Below are 23,504 nucleotides of genomic sequence, written 5' to 3'. Positions count from 1 at the left end.
GTTTTCTGTTGACTAATACACTGTGTGTGGACCCCGCTGGCAATTCTGGTGTTGTGACCCGAATGGAGACAAACACCACGCTGCCCACTCCACCAACAACACGGCACAGCCGGACACATAACAGGGGACTTTACATCTCACAACACTGGATTCAGTGATGAAACCCGGGATTAATGTTGTTGTCCCACTGAAATCATCAGAAACGTCCATTCAGGTGTTTTTAAATACGAGCGCTCCCCCACAGGTGACGTCACACAGGCGCAGTACGCGCTTGACGTCACACATGGGTTCCCCACACCGGGGTCTGCCCTCACGTGCGCGGGGTCTTACGTCACCCACGAGCTGGAGAGCTCGAGCTTGGCCGGTTTAACGGCTGGGCTACTAATCACGTGACCGGCCCCTCCCCACCGTTGTCAACAGAGGAGTCAGGAGCTGCGCTATTCCCATTGGTGCGAGGCGATGTCAATCACTGATTACAACCAATAGCGGAGGCGGACCAACCGAGAGGGCGTTACCCGCGCTGACACCGTCTCCCGAACTTTCCGTCACGGCGGGACAACCGTCAAAGTAAATGTCCGCTTTCTGATTTATTTCCATTTCCCTCCGAGGGAAGTTGGGGCGTTTGTGAAGCGTCTCCTGCGGCCGGAGTCTGATGTGTCGCTGAGAGGTAGGAGGAGACCGCTCGGCCCGTCGGTTTGATGCCGGTTCCCCGGGGAGGGAGAGGGGGATTTTATTGAAAGGATGAAGACGGTGAGAGAGGGGGCGGACAGGATGTTTGTCCCGGTGGGGACAGGAGGGGCTCATCTGTGGAAATGTCTGAGCCCACGGTGGTGGCGAGCAGAGGGATTCACCACATTGGGGGGCAAACACCGGCAGACTGTTGCCCTGCAAGCGGGGCCAATGGTCCGGGTAAAGTGGGGACGGGAGCGGTGTTGGGGACCGGGTCTGATTGAATGACAGGACGTGATAGAGGGGCCGAGTGTCCGGCTGTTGTTCCCGGTGTCTGTGTGTTTGGATACGAGGAATAACCAGACCCTTCTATTTACAAAGTTCGCAAGTTTCCCAGCTGTAGGAAGAGACTGGGAACGGGACAGTAGGAATGTGATACCAGAAGCTTGTATATAATTAATTGGTTTACTGGTCTACCCCATTCCACAGTGATCTTCTGCCCACTGATAGTCTGAAATACTCAGTGTAGTCTCCAGGAGACTTCTAATCTACCCAAGTGTACATGGTCAGTTCGTGTAATAAGGATACACTTCTGTAAATACTCTGCCACGACCTTCCAAGCACACTGAGCTGCCGGAGGGCAGTACAGGTCAGTAAAGGCACAGACCAGCACAAGTCTGTGATACAAGGACAAAGATTTATCAAAACGCGACACCGATGACAAAAGTACAGCACTCTACCTCTGACCTGTAAACATCATCAGCATCTTACTGTAAGGGCAAAAGCCTTTACAACACGAGGCACTGCACTGTAAGATAAATCTTTACAACAGCCCACACCGTACTGTAAGGGCACAAACCTCTACAACTGTTGGCAGCATATTATTAAGAGGCAGACCTTGATAATAGTTGATACAAAGACTTTCACGGTGCTGAAATGACACAGATTTTTTTTTATTATACGTAGACACTTAACTGGCTTTGCACTGTGTAATCAGAGAATTGTAACATTCCTGTAAGGATCTTAAATTTAACAACAATTAACCCCACTTTGTTCTGCACTCTATGACAGGGGCACAGACCCCAGTAACCCCAACACAACTCTGTGGGGCTACAGTTTTCCAGTAGCATCCATTTGCTGTACAGATAAAGACAGACATGAGAGTGAAGACACTGCCGAACACAGACCAACTCTGCACACTGTACACCAGCCACTTGCAACACTGGAAACACACAGGGCAATGAAACTTGCAATATGTAGACCTTCGCTACGAGGCTTAGACCTATAAAACTGTCAGCGCTGTATGAGTGAACACAGACCTGAACCCACCTTGCATTGTACTCCACTGTTGAAGACTCGTACAACCCCAGCGCTTCAAGCACTGAGACTTTAACTACCCTGATAACGGAGAGCAATACAATCACCTCCCTCCAACTGGGATTCTTTCAGGATGAAAGAGAGAGTTGATGAAGAGAAAACTGCAGATATTGTGTGCTGCACTTTGGAAAGGTTTTTGAAGTTCCAGCAGGAGAAAAAGGAACAGAAAGGTAGGAAGGTTATAGAATGTTGTAAAAGCAACAGATAGTGTGTGACTGTAGTTTCCACAATGTTGACTGGAGTTGTTAGCGTAGAGGCTTAGAGGAACAGAATTTGTTCGCACCCTGGAACGGTTTACCAGCATTTACAGCCAATACTATGCAAATTTGTGCAAACGCCGTTTTGAACTTTGCCAAACTTGTGTAGATGTACAGAGGAGAATACCCTGACTGGTTGCTTCATGATCTGCATGGAAACACCAATGCCGCTGGGTGACGTGAACCGTGAAAAGTTGTGGATGCAGCCAGTCCATCATGGGTGAAGCCCTCCCCACTGTGAGCACATCTGTGCGGAGCATTGCCGAAGGAAAGCAGCATTCATCATCAAGGACCCCATCATCCAGGCGATGTTCGTTTCTCGATGCTGCCATGAAGAGTTATGCAAGCCCTCATGTTCGATAGTACCAGGTTCAGGAACAGCTATTACTCTTCAACGTTCAGGCTTTTAAAATAGAGGGGATAATTTTACTCACCCTGAGAATGAGCTCACAATTCAACTCTAAGAGTCGTCTTCTCCAGATAACCATGAAATACAGGAAAAAAACAACATGAATGTCATTAAATGAAAAGTCATCACCTCTCGCCCGCATGAAAAAGTAAGAAATAGAACTCGCAAACCCCAAAATCCCAACGCCACCCTCGCACAAATCTAACTGATCACCCACCCGGACACAGCCTCTAAAATATCAAACCTCTAATCCCCAAGATCCTCCTATACAAAAAAAACAGCGTCAACAACATCAAACACCTAACCCCTCCCTCGCACATAAAAATCTGACAGATCTTACACAGCTAACACAGGAAAAAGAAACGCCAACGAAAAGATTAGCCTCCAAGACCCAACACCACCCCCCACCCAAAAAGAAACATATCGCCAACAAGAACGTAAACAGAGAGAGAAAAAAGCTTAAGGAGACCAATATAAATTACCGACGGCACCAATTACCGTGTATGTATTCGAACTTCGAAAATTAGCGAGGACATCTCGGAGAGCGACAGCTCGCACTCAGTCCTTCCGTGGGACCTGCATACACGAAGACGCGGCTTTTTGATCTTCGCTTCAGGCTGCCTTCTGACCTCCTGGCCGACGCGCCCTCCCACGGGGAGTGACCAAAATTGTCACATACAATCCAGTGCATGTACATGTATTCACAAACGGAGACCTCTAAAGAAAGAAGCAGGTTCCACCGAGACTCGAACTCGGATCGCTGGATTCAGAGTCCAGGGTGCTCACCATTACACCATGGAACCACAGGTATTTGCTATGAACGATCGTAAGAAATTGAATCGCAAGGTAGCGTGCAGTTACACGTGTGAACTTTGGCAATAAATTTACTTTAAACATTGCACTTCCTGGAGCAAGTTTCGTGAGGAGAGATCGAGTATGACAAGAGCTTTTATCTTTGGAGGGAAGCAGGATCGGTAACAAAAAATAAAACACACAAAAATAAACAACTGAAAGAGACCAATATAAACTACCGTCCACACCAACACATATGCCTCAGAATTTCGAAAGCATCCTCTGTCAGCGTCAAGGAGAACGACAGCTCAAACTCAGTCCTTCCGCGGGGCCTCCCTCCACCGAGACCCGACCTGCCGACCTTCGGCCAAACCGGCCTTTCGACCTTTCCCCCGACGCGGAGTGATCAAAATTTTCATGTACAATGCAGGGCGTGTGTTCACAAATGGACAAGTTGGATTCAAAGTCCAGAGTGCTCACCATTACACCATGGAACCACAGGTATTCGCTATGAACGACCACAAGAAGATGAATCTTAGGGTAGTATGTAAAATTGTGTAAATTTTGATAGTAAATTTAAGTTGAACTTTGAACTTCACAGAGGATGTGTTGTGAGGACGTGTTGAGGATGGGAACAGTTTTCTCTTTGGGGAGAAGCAGGATGAGAGGTGACTTAAAAGATGCTAGAAGGCAAATATCGAGTAGACAGTCAGAGTATTTGTCCTGGAGCGGAAGTGGCAAAAACCGAGTTTAGATAATTTCAAGGTGATAGAGGAATTTAAAGCAGTGGGAAATGCTTTAGATTATTTTTTTTACACACAGAAAATGAATGGAATTCGCAGCTGGGGTAGTGTTAGAAGCAGATATATGCGACACATTTCAGAGACCTTGCACTGCGGCATGAGCCTTGCAACTGATGATTATCTGCGGGAAACTACTTTGACAACCGTCCTCGCCACATAAAGACACAACCTTGGGGTATTTACTAATCTGAGGGCAAGCTGATGAGAACTGTGTTTGTCAGGAAACGGGGAGAGTAGAGACTGTGAGCTGCTGAGATTGGGTAAACTCAAATCTGACCTGTGGAATTCTTTTAAAGTCGAGTGGTTCAGCAATGTCGAAAATTCAGTCAAAGAAGAAAAGGAATCTTTAGGAAAGTTTAGGAAGTAGATATTGGACAATGTCCTTGATAAATATATAACAATATGCAAATTAAACAGAGAATCAGTAGTGCTGAATGATGCTGGGGGAGTGGGAATGATTTAGCAGAGCAAGACTGGGGAAATACCAATGCACTTCGCACATCCACTAAAAACAAGAGGGACATCACAGAGAAGGCCGGAAAGTAGAACAACTCAGGGGCAGAGGAGAGAACGTGTGCCGGGAGCCAGGGGAAGAGGGGAAAGCACGAAATGTATATTTCACGTCAGTATTCCTCAAACAGAAAACGATGCAGTAAAGAATTCTCAGAAAGGATACTCTGCTATTCCAGCGCACGTTGGCAAGCTGCGGGAGCGTCGGGACTCTCAGCAGGGCTGGATGGGATATATCCCTGGCTATTGATTGAATGAGGCAAGATAGCAGATATCTGGAAACTTCACAGAGAACTTTGTAGCGTAAACACGAGGAATTCTGCAGATGTTGGAAATTCACACAAAATGATCAGTCTTAAGGTGAAGCAGAGTTCAGTTCAGTCTAGTGTAGATCGAAGTAATCGCTGTTGTACCGTTGGAGAGAGAGAGAGAGAGTGAGACAGAGATACAGTTGAAGTTTCAGGCAAACCTTTCGATACCTTTTGATCCCGTTGTAGTCACCGACTGTGACTCCTCCGTTCCGGATGCGATCGTTCTTCCGTGGTGAACCCGGCACCCAGGCAAGGGCGGACACACAACAGGTCCCCACCGGTCGTACTTTCACACCCTGTGAGCCTCTGACCGATTCCCGCGAATCGGTCCCCCAAACTCCCACCAATTTGTGGGGCACAATGCTCTTTCCAGGGTTTCGTGGCGTGTGTCCTGTGCCTTAGCAAACCCGCTATTTTATCCCCCCCCCCCCCCCGCCGATGGGGTATCACCTGTCTATCAGACTTCACACTTCCTTTTGACTCAGCGGGATTGTTAATGAACGGTTCAGGTTTTAGAGCAAACTGTCTGTGGCAGACGCCAACATACTGAATTATGTCTCTGTCTCTCTCTGTCTCTCTCTCTGTCTCTCTCTCTCTCTCTCTCTCTCTCTCTCTCTCTCTCTTTCTCTCGCTCTCGTTATCTCTCTCTTCTCTCTTATTAGCATTTTGAATGGCTCTCCTTTGTCTCTTGTTATCTCCTGTCATTAACAGCATCCATTCTACAGCTCTGCTTGGTTTCACACATGACAAAAGGGATAGATAAGATGAAGGTAGGAAAGTTGTTTCCATTGGTAGGTGAGACTAGAACTAGGGGATATTGCCTCAAGATTCAGGGGAGAAGAATTAGGACGGAGATGAGGAGAAACTGTTTTATTTTCCCCAGAGAGTGGAGAATCTGTGGAATTCTCTGCCCAGGGAAACAGTTGAAGCTTCTTCACTAAATATATTTAAGATACAGTTAGATAGGTTTTTACATTGCTATGGAATTAAGGTTTATGGGAAAAGGCAGGTAGATGGAGCTCAGTTTAAGGACAGAACAGCTGTGATCTTATTGAATGGCGGGGCAGGCTCGATAGGCCGAATGGCCTACTCCTGCTCCTATTTCTTATGTTCTTAGTTCTTTAAACTCTCTCCCACTTCAACATTAAATTTCGTCCCCGCTAGAATTTCAAATCCCTACCCTGGGAAACCAATCCTGACTATCTGCCCAATCTATGTCTCTCATAGTTTTATACTTCATAATTAGGTCAATTTCCTCTCAGGCTCTGACATTCCAATGAAGCCAAACCAGCTCAAACACTTTAATCAGGCAACAACCCGGCCAGCAACCCTTTACAAATCCTGCCGATCCTTCCTGTGAAATGTCCTTTCTTGTAGAATATGCAATAGATTCAGAAAAGGATTTAACGGGAAACTCCTGAGGTACGTTAATTCCATTTCGAATTCACGGCACAGTGAATGATAATTGATGAATCAATCTTACTCTCACAGCGTGAATTAGCGTGAGTCGATCACTTGGCCCTTGGAGTTCTGCGTAGTTCTGTCTATGTCAGAGGTTTATTTGTCATGTCCTCTAAAATTGTACAAACTGCGATGGCCGGGAATCGAACCGGGTGAACTGCTTGGAAGGCAGCTATGCTCACCACTATACCACCATCGCTCAATGACGTTGGAGTACTGAGGCGTCTCTCATAGTTTCATGTGACTCGATCAGTTCCTGAGCTGCTTTCTGTCGGATCATTCCTCACTCTGCGTGGAAGCTAAACGTAAAGCTGCTGACCCCAGAGGACATCGAGGAACTAGAGAGGGAGCACGCAGGTTGCAGAACCTTGAAAGCCTTCTTTGATTCCCCTGTTCACTGGTGAGAAGCCACCAAGGAGAACATCAAGAGGTTCTTCATCCGCAAGAGTATTCAGAAAGCAAGGCAGGAGCAGAGGGAACTGCGTAAACTCCAGACAGAGTTGCAGCAACTCCTGTTCTAGTCCTTCTAGTCCTGACGAAGGGTCTCGGCCTGAAACGTCGACTGCAGCTCTTCCTAGAGATGCTGCCTGGCCTGCTGCGTTCACCAGCAACTTTGATGTGTGTTGCTTGAATTTCCAGCATCTGCAGAAGTCCTGTTATTACGTTTGCAGCAATTTCTCCTTCAGCAGTCGAAGGGGGTGGATGTCAGGGAGGAATTGCGAGAGGTGAAGGGCCGGCAAGCCCATAACCTCGCCGCCGAATCCTCCAAGATCATCTTCCGATCAAGGATCCGAACCGTGGAGCAGGACGAGACGTGCTCACGCTTCTTCTTCCAAAAGGTGCACAGGGGGAGCTCTGTGATCCACAACCTTAAGGAAGAGGACGGCTCAGTCGCGTCCTCGCGGACCGACACACTGAGGATCTGCAAGTCCTTCTATGCCGGTCTGTACGACAGAAAGGCCACAGACTCCACGGCCTCCCGCAGCTTCCTGGCGTCTATCACGCAGGTCTTAGACGACGGCAAGCGGGAGACTCTGGATCAGCCTCTGACCCTGGACGAGATGACAGGCTCCATCCGTTCCTTTGGGTCGAGTAAGACTCCCTGAGGCGACGGCCTACCGGCTGAGTTGTATTCGGCTCTGTGGAACTGGATGGGCCCTGACCCACTGGAAGTGTACAACGCTCTGCTTCTGGCCGTCAGCATGTCAGAGTCCATGAGGAAGGGCATCATCACCCTCATCTACAAGCAGAAGGAGGAAAGGGAGAACATTAGGAATTGGAGGCCCATTTCTCTCCTGAATGTGGACTACAAGATCGTGTCCAACACTATCGCCAACAGGGTGAAGTCTGCTCTGGGACAGGTGATCCACCCGGACCAAACCTGTGCTGTACCGGGCAGGAAGATCTCAGACAGCCTCGCGGTGCTGAGGGATACCATCACCTACGTGCAGGACAGCGGGGTGGACGCCTGCCTGGTCAGCTTGGACCAGGAGAAAGCCTTCGACAGGATATCGCACTCGTACATGGCGGACGTGCTCTTCATAATGAGATTTGGGGAGGGAATCCGGAATTGAATCAGACCGCTCTACACAGACATCCGTAGGCCAGTCCAGGTCAACGGGTGGGAAACAGACAGCTTCCCCATCAGGTCTGGAGTCAGGCAGGGCTGTCCCCTCTCCCCTGTCTTGTTTGTCTGCTGCATAGAGCCCTTTGCCGAAGCCATCAGGAGGGATGAGTACATGAGAGGGGTGACGCTGCCAGGCAGTGGAGGGACCCAAGTGAAAACCTCCCTGTACATGGACGACGTCACCGTCTTCTGCTCTGATCCGAGGTCAGTTCGCAGGTTGATTGACACCTGCGAACAGTTCGAGCTAGCGTCGGGGGCCAGGGTCAACCGCACGAAGAGCGAAGCCATGCTCTTCGGCAACTGGCCCGACCGATCCAGCGTCCCCTTCAACATCAGGTCTGACCACGTGAAGGTGTTGGGGATCTGGTTCGGAGGGGCGGAGGCGTGCAACAAGAACTGGCAGGAGCGGACTGCCGAGGTGAAACAGACACTGGGACTGTGGGGAGGGCGCTCCCTGTCGATAACGGGCAAGAACCTGGTCATCAGGTGTGAGGTGCTCTCAGGGCTGCTGTACTTGGCGCAGGTGTGGCCCGTCCCTCGAGCCTGCAGCTTGGAAATCACCCGGGCTGTCTTCAGATTCGTCTGGGGATCGAGGATGGAGCGGGTGAGACGGACCGTCATGCACAAGTCCCTGGACAATGGAGGAAAAACGTTCCCAATATCACCCTCACCCTGATGGCCAGCTTTGTGTGTGACTGCATCAGGTTGTGTGTGGATCCCAGATACATGGGCACTAAGTACCACTATGTGCCCAGGTTCTACCTGTCGCCCTGGCTACGAAGGATGGGTCTGGCCCCTTTCCCGCACAACACCCCAGTCAGCTGGTCGTTGCCGCCATACCTGTCCTTCGCAGAAAAGTTCTTCCAGGTCAACGCCTTTGACCACAGGGCCATCAGGCAGTGGTCGGCACATAATGTCCTGCTGACGCTGCTGGAGAAGGACGTGATGGACAAGTGGTTCCCTGAGCAAACTGTCCAGGTCATCTGGCAAAATGCCACATCGCCAGACCTCACCAACAGGCACCAAGAGCTCGCCTGGCTGGCAGTGAGAGAGGCCCTCCCAGTCAGATCCCTCCTGTACACCTGGGACATCGTCTCCACACCCCACTGCCCACGGGAGGACTACAGTGAGGAGGAGTCTGTGACCCACCTCTTTGCACACTGTTACGTAACCGGCAACAATGAATATCAATCGAGACAGGTTATATAAAAACAACCAAATATTTATTAAACACGGATAAACGATAAGGAAAAAAAAACAAACTAAAACTTTAATCGGAAGTGTTATGCAGCCGTTCAACAAATCGTCACTCGGCACTGGTTCTTGAAGCGTTAAATGCGAAAACAGTTCTTAAAGCGATACAGTCAGATACAGTTCTTAAAATGGTAAATTTGAAAGTCCAACAGATTTGTACGTTCAATTGGGAGAGACTTCGCTGGAGAAGGATTTCTTCACTGACGCAACGTTCCTGCTGGTTCTGTCCACAGGATTCAAACAGCAGTAAATACACCGTTTAAACCAACTGACTTTAAATTCTAGAGAGCAAATATTTGCATGAACTTATTTGTCCTTTGGCAAGAGTTACCCCTGATGCAGGTCGCTACCCCTTCAACGAAGACTTAATAAGGTCGAATCTTTGTTAAACTGCCAAACGATGCCGACTCCTCTCGATCCTTCGGTCCTGTACTTCGATAAAGTCTTCACTCCCCCTACTACTGCTGGAATAGGGTAAATCAGCACATCTAGCAAAACTTTCCAGTCCAATAATATTGTATCTTGCAACAGAACGCACCTTCCGTTGTAAAAATGAAACTGCGTCCAAAAACAAAGACGCAACGGAAACGGAGACACAGCACGTTCTACCTGGAAATCTAAAAACTAAAAACTAACTGCGTCATCTGGGGTCGACCCTTATATACCCACGGGGGGGGGGGGGGCACATGTCATCACGTGACCTCACAGCGGCGGGAAAATCACATCAGGTGACCTCCAAAAGACCACTACATCATTCTCACAAAGAAACACAGATCTCCTTGAACATGTAACAATACTGTCAGTTCGCAGAGAGGGTGAGGAGGAGGATGGACGGGCTAGTGTCACGTTTCATCCCCGGCAGCTCCGTGACAGTGGACTCTCCGACCCACGGGCTGTTCCCGGGGACGCACACGGCTACCAACGTCCCGGTGCTGCTGGCAAATTATCAACTCGGTGAAAGACGCTCTTCGGTTGGCCCGAAACTTGATGATCTACCAGCACATGGAGATGTCCGTGGGAGAAGGCTGCCGACTGGCACATTCTCGGCTGCAGGAGTACGTGCTGAGGGACGCACTGAAACTCGGTGCAGCCTCCGCAAGGGCCCGGTGGGGAAGGACCACTGTTTAAGGGTCTTCTCCCGCCGGAGTGGGAGGGGTCGGGGGGCGGGGAGTACACCCCTCAACAATGGTGTGGAAAGAGTAAACAACAGAGAGCCACGTGGGTGGCTAAAACTGTGGAAATGTAAACCCTGGAATGGAAACATCTGTGAAGGATTGAGAGTCATTGAATGGTTTATTGTATATAATTTTATTTTTGAATAAAGTATATTTTGAAATTAAAAAATCGTACAATTAAAAAGAGACTACAAAGATCGTTCTTTGGCACGTGTCCTCCACCGTGAAGACCGACACACAATAGTCGTTCAATCCCTCAGCCATTTAATTCCCATCCAATATCAATTTCCTCTTCTCATCTTTCAAGGGACCTACGTTGATTTTAGCCACCCTCTTCCGCTTTATATATTTATAAAAACTTTTATCTGTTTTTATACTTTCATACTCTATCTCCCCTTTTGCTTGTTTCTTGTTTAGTTCTTCTTTGTTGCTTTTTAAAGTTTTCCCAATTCCAGTCTCCCACTACTCCTTGCGACTTTGTACACATGAGCTTATAATTTGATACTGTAGCGATGTGCTACACACAGCGTTAGATAAACCACACGGAGTCGGTGAGTTAGAGTTGCGATGAAAGAGATTTATTCAAACTTCGCGGCCCGCTTTAAAGCCTTCCCGTTCCCGCCCTCCCTGGGCGGGACGACTGTGGGGAATGAATATTCCCAGACCCTTTCTGCGAGCGGGATTTTCCCCCTGCTGGTGAAGATGGCCTGGCACCCTTTTTGCTGCCGGCCCTCTGCCTGCGCGCGCTGTTTCGTCAGCCGGTTCGTGGGTGCTAGAAAGTGGGTCGCCACATAACCCCCCACCGCCCCCCCCCCCCCAGAACCGGCGATACATCCCCCAGTGTCCACAGTCTGGATCGGCCTCTGTTTGGGAGGTCTGCCCTTGCGCCGCGGTGCCTGAGCCTGGACCGGTTGCGCCAAGTCCACATGGGCCGGTTTGAGTCGGTCCACCGTGAAAACCTCCTCTCTCCCCCCAATGTCCAGCACGAACGTGGACCCGTTGTTCCTGATCACCTTAAATGGCCCCTTGTAGGGCCGCTGTAGCAGGGCCCGGTGTCCGCCCCGTCGTACAAAAAGAAACTTACAGTTCTGCAGGCCTTTGGGTACGCAGGTCGGGCTCTGTCCGTGCTGTGAAGTGGGTATAGGGGCCAGGTTACCGAGCCTCTCCCGTAGTCTGTCCAGGACTGCTGTGGGTTCTTCCTCTTGCCCACTTGCGGCTGGTATGAACTCTCCTGGGACGACCAGGGGCGCGCCGTACACCAACTCGGCCGACGAGGTGTGTAGATCCTCTTTGGGCGCCGTGCGGATTCCGAGCAGGACCCAGGGAAGTTCGTCCACCCAGTTAGGCCCTTCCAGGCGGGCCATGAGAGCCGATTTCAGGTGACGGTGGAAGCGCTCCACTAGTCCGTTCGACTGTGGGTGGTAGGCAGTTGTGTGGTGTAGCTGTGTTCCTAAAAGGCTGGCCATGGCCGACCACAGGCTGGAGGTGAACTGGGCGCCCCTGTCGGAGGTAATGTGGGCTGGTACCCCGAAGTGGGCTACCCAGGTTGCGATCAGTGCTCGGGCGCAGGATTCGGGGGTGGTGTGGGTGAGCGGGACTGCCTCTGGCCATCTGGTGAACCGGTCTATCATAGTTAGGAGGTTCCGCGCTCCTCGTGACGCTGGCAGGGGCCCCACGATATCCACATGGATGTGGTCGAACCTCCGGCGGGTGGGTTCGAACCGCTGCGGCGGAGCCTTGGTGTGCCGCTGCACCTTGGCCGTTTGGCACTGCATACACGTTTTGGCCCATTCACTGACCTGTTTACGAAGTCCATGCCACACGGACCTGTTGGCGACCAGCCGGACAGTTGTCCTGATGGAGGGGTGCGCTAAGTTGTGAATGGACTCGAAAACCCGCCGGTGCCAGGCTGCTGGGACGACGGGGCGGGGTTGGCCGGTAGCTACGTCACACAGGAGGGTCCTGTCACCTGGGCCTACGGGAAGGTCTTGGAGCTGCAAACCGGAGACTGCTGTCCTGTAACTGGGGATCTCAGTGTCTGCCTGCTGTGCCTCTGCCAGCGCTGCATAGTCCACCCCCTGGGACAGGGCCTGTATGGTAGGTCTGGATATTGCGTCTGCCACGACGTTGTCCTTTCCTGAGACATGCCGGATGTCCATCGTGTACTCGGAGATGTAGGACAGATGTCGCTGCTGGCGGGACGAACAGGGGTCGGACACCTTAGTGAACGCAAAGGTAAGCGGTTTGTGGCCTGTGAACGCGGTGAAGGGCCTACCTTCTAAGAAGTACCTGAAATTCCGGATTGCCAGGTATAGTGCCAATAGCTCCCGGTCGAAAGCACTGTATTTGAGTTCGGGTGGTCGTAGGTGTTTGCTGAAGAACGTCAGGGGTTGCCAGCGACCCTTGATGAGTTGTTCCAGCACTCCACCAACCGCTGTGTTGGATGCGTCCACCGTGAGGGCAGTAGGAACGTCCGTTCTGGGGTGCACTAGCATCGCGGCGTTTGCCAAGGCTTCTTTGGTTTTAATGAAAGCGGTTGCGGCCTCTTCGTCCCAGGTAATGTCCTTGCCCTTACCCGACATCAGGGTGAACAGGGGGCGCATGGTTCGGGCTGCTGAGGGGAGGAAACGGTGGTAAAAATTCACCATACCTACGAATTCCTGCAAGCCTTTGATTGTGTTGGGTCGGGGGAAGTGGCGGACCGTGTCTACCTTGGCGGGCAGCAGGGTTGCCCCGTCTTTAGTAATCCTGTGGCCCAGGAAGTCGATGGTGTCGAGTCCGAACTGGCATTTGGCTGGGTTGATTGTAAGGCCGAATTCACTCAGGCGGGAGTAGAGCTGGTGGAGGTGTGACAGATGCTCCTGCCGACTACTGCTGGCTATGAGGATGTCGTCCAAATAGATGAATGCAAAGTCCAGGTCGCGTCCCACCGCGTCCATTAGCCGCTGGAAAGTCTGTGCGGCATTCTTTAGACCAAACGGCATTCGGAGGAATTCGAAAAGTCCGAACGGGGTGATAAGTGCTGTTTTGGGGATGTCGTCCGGATGTACAGGGATTTGATGGTATCCCCGGACGAGGTCTGCCTTGGAAAAGATCCTTGCACCGTGTAGGTTTGCTGCGAAGTCTTGAATGTGCGGCACAGGGTAGCGGTCTGGCGTTGTAGCCTCATTCAGTCTGCGGTAGTCACCGCATGGTCTCCAGCCCCCCCGTTGCCTTGGGCACCATGTGAAGGGGGGAGGCCCATGGGCTGTCGGACCGTCGTATGATCCCTAATTCCTCCATCTTCTTGAACTCCTCCTTCGCCAGTTGGAGCTTGTCCGGGGGAAGCCTTCGAGCACGGGCGTGGAGGGGTGGTGCCTGGGTCGGGATGTGGTGCTGTACTCCGCGTCTGGGCATGGCTGCCGTGAACTGCGGTGTCAGTACTGATGGGAAATCCGCCAGGACCCTGGTGAATTCATCGTCGGACAGCGTGATGGAGTCCAGGTGTGGGGCTGGCAACTGTGCTTCACCCAGGGAGAACGTTTGAAAAGTCTTGGCGTGGACTAATCGCTTCCCTTGCAAGTCGACCAGCAGGCTGTGGGCTCGTAGAATATCTGCCCCCAGCAGTGGTTGGGCCACGGCGGCCAGTGTGAAGTCCCACGTGAACCGGCTGGAGCTGAACTGTAGCCGCACCGTGCGGGTGCCGTAGGTTCGTATTGTGCTGCCATTAGCGGCCCTCAGGGTGGGTCCCGGTTCTCTGTTGCGGGTGTCGTAACTCGTTGGAGGTAAGACGCTGATCTCCGCGCCGGTGTCGACCAAAAAGCAGCGTCCCGACTGCTTGTCCCAGACGTACAGGAGGCTGTCCTGATGGCCAGCCGCCGTAGCCATCAGCGGCGGCTGGCCCTGGCGTTTCCCGGGAATTTGCAGGGCGGTCTGCAGCGGCGGGCCTCTGTGCCCCACCGCTGGTGGTAGAAACACCATTGTTCGTTGGGCTCCTCACTCCCGTCGCCGGGTTTTGTAGGCTCTGCTGCCGGGCCTGGTCTGGTCTGTCGTTGGGCACGCAGCTTGGTGATCTGTGCGACGGATGCCCCTCTCTCTTTCCTGGCATTCCACAGCACATCTGCTCGGGCCGCCACCTCCCGGCGGTCGCTGAAATCTGCGTCGGACAGCAGCAGGCGTATGTCCTCGGGCAGTTGCTCTAGGAACGCCTACTCAAACATGAGGCAGGGTTTGTGCCCTTCAGCCAGGGCCAGCATCTCGTTCATTAATGCTGACGGCAGCCTGTCTCCCAAACCATCCAGGTGCATTAAGCGGCGTGCTCGTTCGCGCCGTGAGAGTCCGGAAGTCCTTATGAGCAGGGCTTTGAATGCTGTGTATTTGCCGTCCTCCGGGGGCGACTGTATAAACTCCTCAACTTGTGCAGCAGTCTCCTGGTCGAGGGAGCTCAGCACGTAGTAGTAGCGAGTGGACTCCGAGGTTATCTGCCGAATGTGGAATTGTGCTTCTGCTTGTTCGAACCATAATTGGTGTCGCAGCGTCCAGAAGCTTGGCAGTTTTAACGAAACTGCGTGAACAGATGCAGCGTCGGTCATCTCTGGTCCAAATATCGTTTGGGCCGTCGGGGTCACCAATTGTAGCGATGTGCTACACACAGCGCTAGAATAAACACATGGAGTCGGTGAGTTAGAGTTGCGATGAAAGAGATTTATTCAAACTTCGCGGCCCGCTTTAAAGCCTTCCCGTTCCCGCCCTCCCTGGGGCGGGACTGCTGTGGGGAATGCATATTCCCAGACCCTTTCTGCGCGCGGGATTTTCCCCCTGTTGGTGAAGATGGCCTGGCGCCCTTTTTGCTGCCGGCCGCCTGCCTGCGGGCGCTGTTGTGAGCCGGTTCGTGTGTGGTAGAAAGTGGGTCGCCACAATATATTGTAATCGATCCTGCTCTCGTTACTTCCAAACGTTCCACTCTCACCACCCTCACGTTCCCTTTAATCATTTCACCTTGCACCCTTAACCTGCGACCATTATCGCACCCAACCTCACCAGGAAAGAGCCTGCTCGCATTTACCCTATTTTATATAGGCATCCGTTAGTTTCGTGAGACCATGAATTTGAGCCTTGGACGTTTCCCAGTGCGCAGGCCTGGGCAAGACTGTATGGAAGACCGGCAGTTCCCCATGATGCAAGTCTCCCCTCTCCACGCCACCGATGTTGTCCAAGGGAAGGGCATTAGGACCCTTACAGCTTGGCACCGGTGTCGTCGCAGAGCGATGTGCGGTTAAGTGCCTTGCTCAAGGACACAACACGCTGCCTCATCCAAGGCTCGAACTAGAGACCTTCAGATCACTAGATAAGGCCTTAACCACTTGGCCATGCGCCAACACACTTACCTTATACAACCCCACAAAATGTTGAACACCTATATCAAATCTCCCGTCATTCTCCTACGATCCAGGGAATAAAGTGGTATCCTATTCAAGCTATCATAACTCTAGTCCTGACGAAGGGTCTCGGCCTGAAACGTCGACTGCGCCTCTTCCTATAGATGCTGCCTGGCCTGCTGCATTCACCAGTAACTTTGATGTGTGTTGCTTGAATTTCCAGCATCTGCAGAATTCCTGTTGTTATCATAACTCTGTCCTCAAGTCCCGGAAACATTCTTGTAAAATCTCTATGAACTCATTCGGTCTTATTGATATCTTTCCTTCGGACAGCGACCATACCTGCGCACAATACTCCCCTAATCCGGCCTCACAAGCGTCTTATTCAACTCCAACATAACATCTCATCTCCGATAATCAATACCTTGACTTATGAAGGTCAATGTACAAAAAAAAAAATCTCTTTACGACACTGTCGACCGGTGATGCCGCTTTCGAGAGATTATGGATCTCTATTCTCGGATCCCTCTGTTCCACCGCACTCATCCGTGACCGAACATTCAACGTGTATGTCCTCCCAGAATGTGACAGCTCACAGATACCTGCATGAAATTCCACCTACCAATTCTCAGCCTATTTTACCGGCTGCTCCAAAGACTCGAAGTGACTTTAACAGATTTTGGGGAAGTCTGATAAGTTTAGAACACACGCCAGTAACATTAGGCCTGTGATAAGTCTGAAGGAACAAGCCGTTCCAGTGTTTTCAGTCTATAGATCCCGATAGGTAAAACACCAAAGTATGCGCGCTGTATTTCCCCGCGTTTCTTTGCCCGGACCAGGGTGAGAACAGGACGGCTTCCTGGATGCAAACGATTCCCGGGACTACTGAACGATGAATCCCCAGCCCAACATTTCCATCTACACTGAAATGCATGCTTCCTTTAATTACACGAGACACGGTGCACAGGAACAGTGACAAGGACAAGGACAGAGATATTTCTTTACGTTGTTCTACTCAATATATTGTGTAATCATTGGAGTTTCATGGAACAAAACGCCAGACACAGTTCCACTGTATCTCGGTACACGTGAGAGGAATAATCCTAAAACAGCACGAAACCGATAAACTGGATCGGTTTGTGACCGCTGTAGCGAAACACCCTGAGACTGAGAGGATCGCGATTATCGGCAGACGATAACCAGTTTGCAATACATCCCACGCAAGGAGGCGTCAGCACCCAGGCACCATAGATGGTTCTGAAGTGCAGCGAACACAGAGAGTATCGGATCGCTTTGTTCCTCACCGGGTGAGTTGCTACAGATCAGAAACCAATTGCGTGAGCGCCCGGCGGAGGCAGAGAGTCTGACAGCAGATCAGAAGGATCTGGGTGAACATGTGGATAGAAGAGACATAAAATTATCGCCATCCAGTTCTAGTCAGAGAGAGTACCTTACCCGGAAATGACGTGCCGCCGTGACGTACTCTGTGAACTTGCGAACCCCTGATATGCAAGTCGCCGCTCACTTCTCACTGTGATCCGGACCAGGCAACTCCATGTGAGCGGCCCGATCTGTCCACGGACTGTGACTCCCCCGTGGTGGGAAGACTGATTCAGATTTGTTTCCTAGCTGGATGGAATTGGAATCGGTTTAATATTGTCACATGTACTGGGATTCTGTGTACAGATCAAATCATTATATGGAGCCGTGAAGTAGAAACATAGAAACATAGAAAATAGGTGCAGGAGTAGGCCATTCGGCCCTTCGAGCCTGCACCGCCATTTATTATGATCATGGCTGATCATCCAACTCAGAACCCCGCCCCAGCCTTCCCTCCATACCCTCTGATCCCCGTAGCCACAAGGGCCATATCTAACTCCCTCTTAAATATAGCCAATGAACTGGCCTCAACAGTTTCCTGTGGTAGAGAATTCCACAGATTCACCACTCTCTGTGTGAAGAAGTTTTTCCTAATCTCGGTCCTAAAAGGCTTCCCCTCTATCCTCAAACTGTGACCCCTCGTTCTGGACTTCCCCAACATCGGGAACAATCTTCCTGCATCTAGCCTGTCCAATCCCTTTAGGATTTTATACGTTTCAATCAGATCCCCCCTCAATCTTCTAAATTCCAACGAGTACAAGCCCAATTCATCCAGTCTTTCTTCATATGAAAGTCCCGCCATCCCAGGAATCAATCTGGTGAACCTTCTTTGTACTCCCTCTATGGCAAAGATGTCTTTCCTCAGATTAGGGGACCAAAACTGCACACAATACTCCAGGCGTGGTCTCACCAAGGCCTTGTACAACTGCAATAGTACCTCACTGCTCCTGTACTCGAATCCTCTCGCTATAAATGCCAGCATACCATTCGCCTTTTTCACCGCCTGCTGTACCTGCATGCCCACTTTCAATGACTGGTGTATAATGACACCCAGGTCTCGTTGCACCTCCCCTTTTCCTAATCGGCCACCATTCAGATAATAATCTGTTTTCCTATTTTTGCCACCAAAGTGGATAACTTCACATTTATCCACATTAAATTGCATCTGCCATGAATTTGCCCACTCACCCAACCTATCCAAGTCACCCTGCATCCTCTCAGCATCCTCCTCACTGCTAACACTGCCACCCAGCTTCGTGTCATCCGCAAACTTGGAGATGCTGCATTTAATTCCCTCATCCAAGTCATTAATATATATTGTAAACAACTGGGGTCCCAGCACTGAGCCTTGCGGTACCCCACTAGTCACTGCCTGCCATTCTGAAAAGGTCCCGTTTATTCCCACTCTTTGCTTCCTGTCTGCCAACCAATTCTCTATCCACATCAATACCTTACCCCCAATACCATGTGCTTTAAGTTTGCACACTAATCTCCTGTGTGGGACCTTGTCAAAAGCCTTTTGAAAATCCAAATATACCACATCCACTGGTTCTCCCCTATCCACTCTACTAGTTACATCCTCAAAAATTCTATGAGATTCGTCAGACATGATTTTTCTTTCACAAATCTATGCGGACTTTGTCCGATGATTTCACTGCTTTCCAAATGTGCAGTTATCACATCTTTGATAGCTGACTCTAGCATTTTCCCCACCACCGATGTCAGGCTAACCGGTCTATAATTCCCTGGTTTCTCTCTCCATTCTTTTTTAAAAAGTGGGGTTACATTAGCCACCCTCCAATCCTGAGGAACTAGTCCAGAATCTAAAGAGTTTTGAAAAATTATCACTAATACATCCACTATTTCTTGGGCTACTTCCTTAAGCACTCTGGGATGCAGACCATCTGGCCCTGGGGATTTATCTGATTTTAATCCCTTCAATTTACCTAACACCCCTTCCCTACTAACATGTATTTCCCTCAGTTCCTCCATCTCACTGGACCCTCCGTCCCCTACTATTTCCGGAAGATTGTTTATGCCCTCCTTAGTGAAGACAGAACCAAAATAATTATTCAATTGGTCTGCCATGTCCTTGCTCCCCATAATCAATTCACCTGTTTCTGTCTGTAGGGGACCTACATTTGTCTTAAACAATCTTTTTCTTTTCATATATCTATGAAAGCTTTTACAATCAGTTTTTATGTTCCCTGCCAGTTTTCTCTCATAATCTTTTTTCCCTTTCCTAATTAAGCCCCTTGTCCTCCTCTGCTGAACTCTGAATTTCTCCCAGTACTCAGGTGAGCCACTTTTTCTGGCTAATCTGTATGCTTCTTCTTTGGAATTGATACTATCCTTAATTTCACTTGTCAGCCACGGTTGCACTACCTTCCTTGATTTATTCTTTTGCCAAACTGGGATGCACAATTGTTGTGAATCTCCCGCCGCACCGTCCCATCACACACTCCCGGGGTCAGACACAGAGTGAACCTCCCTCCACACCGTCCCATCACACACCCCCGGGGTCAGACACAGAGTGAAACTGCTCCACACCGTCCCATCACACACTCCCGGGGTGAGACACAGAGTGAATCTCCCTCCGCACAGTCCCATCGCACACACACCCAGGGTCAGACACAGAGTGAATCTCCCTCCACACCTTCCCATCGCACACTCCCGGGGTCAGACACAGAGTGAATCTCCCTCCGCACCATCCCATCACACACTCCCGGGGTCAGACACAGAGTGAAGCTTCCTCCGCGCTGTCCAGTTTCGCTCTCTCCTGCCCAGCCACGGAGAAACTGTCTCTGTGGCGTAAGATGAGATTCAAGATTCAAGATTCAAAAAACTTTATTGTCATTACATCAGCTCTGCAGGACAGAATGAGACAGCGTTTCCCAGGGGCAGTGCAATCATAACATAAGAAACGCAACACTAAATAATAAACATAACAATAACTAGTAAAACACAACAGCCACATGTCAATTAAAGTCAAGTTATAAGTGTCCAAAACAGAGTCAGGTAGAGCAGCTATTTAGCAGTCTGAGAGCATCTATCAGCTGATGCCAGGTTGGAACTGTAGCACAGGGACATTCCTCCATCCCACACACAGGGGTTGAATCTATGTCAAGGAGGTCAGAGAGACGGGGAGTAATACAGGGTGCACGGAGCTGGAGAGGGTGGGAGGGGGCACAAACCGGCAGGGCAATACAGGTGGATATTTGAACGGTCGCGGTTGACAATCACATTTGACTTCTCTGGTGCAGAAGTAGCCCAGGATGAAATGGAAGATGAGGATAATTTTGCAAAAACGAAACCCCACCCCTTCCCGTTCATTCCCAATGGGACCCAGCCCCACCCATTCACTCCCACCATCTGCCTCCAATGGGTCCCCTTCCAGTCCATTTCCATAGGAATGGGATCTTGGAAACTGGCAGCCAACCAGCTAAGCTGAACAACATCGAGGTGGCGGGGAGAGGAAAGCGAAGGGAGGGAGGAAAGGGGTTTGCGAGTGATGGGATGGGAAGGAGGATGACAAGATGGTGAGTGTGAGGGAGCGACACGCTCAGTGGTGGAGGAAGTGGGAGCGAGTGTCACACCCTGTTACAAAATGGCTGTCGGCAGACGGTTAACAGGAGAATTGTGAGAGCGGGTAGCGAGGGAAAGGAGAGGAGGGATGGGAGGTTGAGATTGAATAAACAGTAGATGGACTGTGAGCAAAAGGATGCGACTCATTCAGCGATGCTGGGAGAGCGGTGACCCATGGTACCATCACAAAATGGCGCCAGCCAGGGTGAGATGGGCGGTGATAGAGGGGAGAGCGAGGGGACAGAGAGCGGAGTGTTTCAGGAGTGACCGGATAACGAGGGTGAGAGAGAACGACTCGTAACAAGGGAGCTGGAACGGTGGAGAGAGATGACCGTAGAGAGGCGGGGAGATAGAGGGGAGATTCGTGAGATAGAGAGAGAGAGAGAGAGAGGATGAGAGAGGTGAGACAAAGATGGAAGAGAGGTAGTAGTGGAAGACAGAGGATAGAGTGAGGTGTGGGGTGGGGAGAAACATGAGAGGCAGGAGATGAGAGACGTCGGAGAGAAAGGTGGAAAATGGGGGAGAGAGAGGTGAGAAACAGAGGCAGGAGAGATGTGGGAGACAGAGGGGCGAGAGACGGAGAGGGGGAGAGAGAGAAAGAGGGAGGAGAGGGAGAGGTGAGGGACAGAGGGAGAGAGAGGAGTGAGAGGCGGTGCGGTTGTGAGGGGTGAGAGACTGAGCGAGGGAGAGAGAGTGTAAGAGGGGGGAGTTCCCAGGGAGAGAAAGAGAGGGTAAGAGAGGAAGGTGGAAATCAGAAGAGATAGTGAGAGGGGAAGAGGAAGAGGGAGAGATGGCCGGTAAGTAAGGGGAAGGGGAGCGTTTGGGGTATAGGTTTAAAAGGTGTGAGTACACACCGTGGATACGGAAAGGCAGCGTAAGGGGGAGAGGGGTAAATGTGGGAGAGGGATGAGTGTGGGAGATGGGTGAGTGTGGGGGAGGTGAGTGTGGGAGAGGGGTGAGTGTGGGAGAGGGGTTGGTGTGGGAGTGGGCTGAGTGTGGGTGAGGGGTGAGTGGGGGAAAGGGTGAGTGTGGGATAGGGGTGTGTGTGGTAGAGGGCTGGGTGTGGGAGAGGGGTGAGTGTGGGAGCGGGTGAGTGTGGGAGAGGGGTGAGTGTGGGAGAGGGGAGAGTGTTGGAGAGGGGTTGGTGTGGGAGAGGGGTGTGTGTGGGGGCAAGGGTGAGTGTGGGAGAGGGTTGAGTGTGGGAGAGGGGTGAGTGTGGGAGTGGGAGATGTGTGGGAGAGGGGTGGGTGTGGGAAACGGGTGAGTGTGGGAGAGGGGTGGGTGTGGGAGAGGGATGGGTGGGGGAGAGCGTGTTTGTGGGAGAAGAGTTAGTGTGCGAGAGGGGTGGGAGTGGGAGAGGGGTGAGTGTGGGAGAGGGGTGAGTGTTGGAGAGGGGTGAGTGTAGGATAGGTGTGAGTGTGGGAGAGGGGTGGGAGTGGGAGAGGGGTGAGTGTGGGAGAGGGGTGAGTGTAGGATAGGTGTGAGTGTGGGAGAGGGGTCTGTGTGGGAGAGGGGTGAGTGTGGGAGAGGGGTTGGTGTGGGAGTGGGCTGAGTGTGGGAGAGGGATGAGTGTGGGAGAGGGGTTGGTGTGGGAGTAGGCTGAGTCTGGGGGAGAGCTGAGTGTGGGATAGGGGTGTGTGTGGGAGAGGGCTGGGTGTGGGAGAGGGGTGAGTATAGGAGAGGGGAGAGTGTAGGAGGGTGAGTTTGGGAGAGGATGAGTGTGGCAGAGGGGTGGGTGTGGGAGAGGGGTGAGTGTTGGAGAGGGGTGAGTGTAGGATAGGTGTGAGTGTGGGAGAGGGGTCAGTATGGGAGATGGGTGAGTGTGGGAGAGGGATGGGTGGGGGAGAGCGTGTTTGTGGGAGAAGAGTTAGTGTGCGAGAGGGGTGGGAGTGGGAGAGGGGTGAGTGTGGGAGGGGGTGAATGTGGGAGAGGGGTGAGTGTGGGAGAGTGGTGGGTTTAGGAGAGTGGTTAGTGTGGGAGATGGCTGGGTGTGGGAGAGGGGTGAGTATGGGAGAGGGGTGAGTATGGGAGGGGGAGAGTGTGGGAGGGTGAGTTTGGGAGAGGGTGAGTTTGGGAGAGGGGTGGGTGTGGGAGAGGGAGATGTGTATGAGAGGGGTGAGTGAGGGAGAGGGAGATGTGTATGAGAGGGGTGAGTCTGGGAGAAGGGTGAGTGTGGAAGAGGGGTGAGTGTGGGGAAGGGATGAGTGTGGGGGAGGGATGGGTGTGGGGGAGGGATGAGTGTGGGAGAGGGAGATGTGTGGGAGAGGGGTGATTATGGGAGAGGGAGATGTGTGGGAGAGGGGTGAGTGTGGGAGAGGGGTCAGTGTGGGAGAGGGGTGAGTGTAGGACAGGTGTGAGTGTGGGAGAGGGGTCAGTATGGGAGATGGATGAGTGTGGGAGAGGGCTGAATGTGGGAGAGGGGTGAGTGTGGGAGAGTGGTGAGTTTAGGAGAGTGGTTAGTGTGGGAGATGGCTGGGTGTGGGAGAGGGGTGAGTATGGGAGAGGGGTGAGTATGGGAGAGGGGAGAGTGTGGGAGG

The 23,504-nt window shown here is 51.4% G+C and overlaps 1 long non-coding RNA gene and 1 other non-coding gene across 2 annotated transcripts in view; one reads left to right on the top strand and one right to left on the bottom strand.

Moving 5' to 3' along the window:
- The first annotated feature begins 515 nt into the window (after positions 1–515).
- LOC134341479 (uncharacterized) overlaps positions 516–23,504 on the top strand; it is a 35,724-nt gene continuing 12,735 nt past the window's right edge. Inside the window, exon 1 of the long non-coding RNA XR_010016771.1 lies at positions 516–667. This is a non-coding gene — a long non-coding RNA (uncharacterized LOC134341479). The remainder of the gene's footprint in view (positions 668–23,504) is intronic.
- trnaq-cug (transfer RNA glutamine (anticodon CUG)) lies at positions 3,444–3,515 on the bottom strand. The gene has a single exon. It is a non-coding gene; the product is annotated as a tRNA-Gln (tRNA).

The sequence above is a fragment of the Mobula hypostoma genome, unplaced genomic scaffold, assembly GCF_963921235.1.
Source record: "Mobula hypostoma unplaced genomic scaffold, sMobHyp1.1 scaffold_69, whole genome shotgun sequence".
Taxonomy (NCBI): domain Eukaryota; kingdom Metazoa; phylum Chordata; class Chondrichthyes; order Myliobatiformes; family Myliobatidae; genus Mobula; species Mobula hypostoma.
Note: the sequence above shows the minus strand (reverse complement) of the source record. Positions and strands in the feature narration are given on the sequence as shown.